The sequence below is a fragment of the Oncorhynchus tshawytscha genome, linkage group LG07 (genome assembly GCF_018296145.1).
Source record: "Oncorhynchus tshawytscha isolate Ot180627B linkage group LG07, Otsh_v2.0, whole genome shotgun sequence".
In the NCBI taxonomy this organism is placed as follows: Eukaryota; Metazoa; Chordata; class Actinopteri; order Salmoniformes; family Salmonidae; genus Oncorhynchus; species Oncorhynchus tshawytscha.
The window spans coordinates 61,683,657-61,688,577 of NC_056435.1; the positions used below are offsets into that span (position 1 = coordinate 61,683,657).

General features: G+C 44.2%; 1 long non-coding RNA gene across 1 annotated transcript; it reads right to left on the bottom strand.

Moving 5' to 3' along the window:
• Positions 1-1,423: 1,423 nt before the first annotated feature.
• LOC112246241 lies at positions 1,424-3,997 on the bottom strand. Its single transcript, XR_002952882.2, has 3 exons — positions 3,720-3,997; positions 3,291-3,472; positions 1,424-2,126 (listed from the first exon to the last, which is right to left on the bottom strand). It is a non-coding gene; the product is annotated as an uncharacterized LOC112246241 (long non-coding RNA).
• Between the last annotated feature and the right edge of the window lie 924 nt (positions 3,998-4,921).

Below are 4,921 nucleotides of genomic sequence, written 5' to 3' on the forward strand. Positions count from 1 at the left end.
TATTATTCTTACGTTTTATTCTTACACATCTTCATCTATTACCTTATATGTGAATAGCAGTTATATGGACTGACTACTCTAGCCTCTTTGGGGAATTTAATAGGAACCTAAAATCTATATAACAGTGAAAACAGGAGAGCCAGATATATTTATTCATAAAGCCCTTCTTACATCACCTGATGTCAAAGTGCTGTACAGAAACCCAGCATAAAATCCCAAACAGCAATCAATACAGGTGTAGAAGCACGGTGGCTAGGAAAAACTCCCTAGAAAGGCCAGGACCTAGGAAGAAACCTAGAGAGGAACCAGGCTATGAGGGGTGGCCAGTCCTAATCTGGCTGTGCCGGGTGGAGATTATAACAGAACATCAAATCAAATAAAATTTATTTATATAGCCCTTCGTACATCAGCTGATATCTCAAAGTGCTGTACAGAAACCCAGCCTAAAACCCCAAACAGCAAGCAATGCAGGTGTAGAAGCACGGTGGCTAGGAAAAACTCCCTAGAAAGGCTAAAACCTAGGAAGAAACCTAGAGAGGAACCAGGCTATGTGGGGTGGCCAGTCCTCTTCTGGCTGTGCCGGGTGGAGATTATAACAGAACATGGCCAAGATGTTCAAATGTTCATAAATGACCAGCATGGTCGAATAATAATAAGGCAGAACAGTTGAAACTGGAGCAGCCAAGATGTTCAAATGTTCATAGATGACCAGCAGGGTCAAATAATAATAATCACAGTGGTTGTAGAGGGTACAACAGGTCAACACCTCAGGAGTAAATGTCAGTTGGCTTTTCATAGCCGATCATTCAGAGTATCTCTACTGCTCCTGCTGTCTCTAGAGAGTTGAAAACAGCAGGTCTGGGGACAAGGTAGCACGTTCGGTGAACATGTCAGGGTTCCATAGCTGCAGGCAGAACAGTTGAAACTGGAGCAGCAGCACGACCAGATGGACTGGGGACAGAAAGGAGTCATCAGGCCAGGTAGTCCTGAGGCATGGTCCTAGGGCTCAGGTCCTCCAAGAGAAAGAGAATTAGAGAGCATACGTAAATTCACACAGGACACCAGATAAGATAACAGACTGACCCTAGCCCCCCGACACAAACTATTGCAGCATAAATACCGGAGGCTGAGACAGGAGGGGTCGGGAGACACAGTGGCCCCGTCCGATGACACCCATGCACAGGGCCAAACAGGCAGGATATAACCCCACCCACTTTGCCAAAGCACAGCCCCCACACCACTTGAGGGATAACTTCAACCACCAACTTACTATCCTGAGACAATGCCGAGTATAGCCCACGAAGATGTCCCCGACGGCACGAACCTGTGCTCATAAATCAGTATGAAGTCATAACACAAAACTAGGCTTATTGTACAAAATAAATGTAGAATTTTGCTTCAATCTTTTATTTAATCTCCTGGCGATTGGATTCAGCTATTTTGTAAAACAAGGCTAATAAATAACTAGATGGAAGTTGTCACATATAGATAAGCATTACAGATATTATAAACAAGTGGACCGGCAACATTTTGAACATGGAACGCATACGTCTCATTCCTACGTAGCTCATATGACACAGCTGTAGAAAAATATATCTTACCCTGCCCACCACCAAAAAGTTAAAGCTACATAAGTCTAACAAACAGAAAGCGTCTGCTAAATGGATGAGTATAGTACATCATGTCTGTAAGGCATTATTAGACAGAAGCTCTGACAACAGCACAGTGTATGAGTGTCTAGAACAAGGCAACGTAGCTGAGACTGACAAGACGTCACAGTTTGACAAGAGACACGAGGGACCTACTGGATGTGCAAAACGACAGTCTCTCTTTAAAAAGACAGACAGCGTGTCTTTCTCGCAATCATGATTGTGGTACAAACAAGATTTCAGAAATACAGTAAATAGTGAGAAGAAAAAAAGTCCCAAAATGTAAATGTTCATTTAATTTATCATTCAATTCTTCCCAAGGCGCATTTGGTTCTGGCTTCCACTTCATCCCAACCCAGATGTACACAACTTTTTCATACCCCCTCCCTCTCACTCCAGGTCCTGCAGGTTGATGGTGCTTCCTGTAAACTGGGAGTTGTCCAAGCCATTGTCTTCCTCCGTCATAGCAGGAGGTTCCTGAGGAAAGGCAGACAGAAATGACTCATTTAGTTCTACTTCAATTACAGTACAGGCAAATACACCCCAATTACAGTACAGGCAAATACACCCCAATTATAGTACAGGCAAACACACCCCATTTACAGTACAGGCAAACACACCCCAATTACAGTACAGGCAAACACACCCCAATTACAGTACAGGCAAACACACCCCAATTACAGTACAGGCAAACACACCCCAATTACAGTACAGGCAAACACGCCCCAATTACAGTACAGGCAAACACGCCCCAATTACAGTACAGGCAAACACGCCCCAATTACAGTACAGGCAAACACACCCCAATTACAGTACAGGCAAACACACCCCAATTACAGTACAGGCAAACACACCCCAATTACAGTACAGGCAAACACACCCCAATTACAGTACAGGCAAACACACCCCAATTACAGTACAGGCAAATACACCCCAATTACAGTACAGGCAAACACATCCCAATTACAGTACAAGCAAACACACCCCAATTACAGTACAGGCAAACACACCCCAATTACAGTACAGGCAAACACACCCCAATTACAGTACAGGCAAATACACCCCAATTACAGTACAGGCAAATACACCCCAATTCTAGTACAGGCAAATACACCCCAATTACAGTACAGGCAAACACACCCCAATTACAGTACAGGCAAATACACCCCAATTACAGTACAGGCAAATACACCCCAATTACAGTACAGGCAAACACACCCCAATTACAGTACAGGCAAATACACCCCAATTATAGTACAGGCAAACACACCCCAATTAGAGTACAGACAAACACACCCCAATTACAGTACAGGCAAACACACCTCAATTGCACACATTCAAATAAGGACCTAACTAAAAAGCTTCGCATAAATCTCTTCCATCTTTATTTTTAAAACATCTCCATTTCAGGATTGCAGTGGTTTTCAATTAAACTGGCAGCTCACTACATATCTGACTACCTATGGAGGAGACATTGTTTTGTCCAGTTAAAAAGAGACTCTTCACCACTTTAAAACCTCACATTAATGGATGTCCAGCACCATATCAGTGTCTAGATATATTCAAAATGTCGATTTTCTACATCTGTATAAGAAACGGTGCTAAGAAATGACCCTTTATGATTTCATGGGGAGTACTCACCTGTAGGATGTTGACTGGCAGGTCCACGGTCAGCTGGGAATGGGAGCTGGAAGGCTGGGAGCTCAGCTGGAAGGCTAGGAGCTCAGCTGGAAGGCTGGGAGCTCAGCTGGAAGGCTGGGAGCTCAGCTGGAAGGCTGGGAGCTCAGCTGGAAGGCTAGGTCCCCTTCACTGGCGGGGTCATCCTGACACAGACAAATAATTTATATGAATCCATAAATCACATTACATTCAAAAGGTCAGATGCATGGATACTAAAAAACCTCCATATAGCCAGGTGGCCCCTGTCAGCGGACACACACGCACAAACTTATTTTGGCCTGTAATACATGTTTTCACCTTGGCATTCTGCTCTGTGCTTTATAGAAAAAAATGCTGGAAAAGTTTTTTTTAAACAGCATTCTAAATGTTGCTGTTAGAGAACCTTCTCACCTGCAGGAGCTGTATCTGAACATACTGGGCCCCTGTGACAGGGTGACGGATAGTCAGTCCCCCATTGGCTGCTGCAGAACCTTCAACAAAACGGGTGCTTGTGGGAACCATTGGCACTGAGGCACAGCTGGCCTTCCCGCCTTTACTCTTCCTCTGGCAATATCCTGAACTTGCTGTGAAGACAATGACAACAAAAACAGCTTTTGAATTCAGGTTCAATCAGTTTCCACAAACACTGCTAGAAAACAAAACAAATGCTAGCGTGGATGTTGCTTTTATTTATTTTTATTTAACTAGGCAAGTCAGTTTAGAACAAATTATTTACAACGACAGCCTACCCCAGCCAAACCCGGACGATGCTGGGCCAATTGTGCGCCGCCCCATGGGACTCCCAATCATGGCCGAATGTGATACAGCCTGGATTCAAATCAAGGACTGTTGCGCCTCTTGCGCTGAGATGCAGTGCCTTAAACCGCTGTGCCATTCGGGAGCCCAATATGCAACCAACAAAGAAATTGTTCCTGTTCTCCACTAGACCCATAATGGAGTTGAGTGTGTGTTATAATGTACCTGAGCAGGTGGGGCCGCTCTGTTTCCTCTTCTCCACTAGACCCATAACGGAGTTGAGTGTGTGTTATAATGTACCTGAGCAGGTGGGGCCTCTCTGTTTCCTCTTCTCCACTAGACCCATAATGGAGTTGAGTGTGTGTTATAATGTACCTGAGCAGGTGGGGCCGCTCTGTTTCCTCTTCTCCACTAGACCTATAACGGAGTTGAGTGTGTGTTATAATGTACCTGAGCAGGTGGGGCCGCTCTGTTTCCTCTTCTCCACTAGACCTATAACGGAGTTGAGTGTGTGTTATAATGTATCTGAGCAGGTGGGGCCGCTCTGTTTCTGTTAGTGGAATTTCTAAATTCCTGTATGTTTTGTAGCCAAAACCAGATTCTCACTCATTCTAATTCATTAATGAGTTGTAAATTCATTAATTATGCATGAAGTAGATTGAGACCAGTCTTAAAAGCCAAAAGTAACAGCGTTTATTTCAAGAGAGTACTCCCCCATACACATATTTCCACAGGTTATAAACTGAAAATGACGTCAGCGTTTTCTAAACGTTCTATTTCACAGGTAGAGGGGCCCTCTAGCCTTCGCGTTATCAGCACGAAGTCAAGGCCAGTCAGTATAAATCGACATTCTAGAC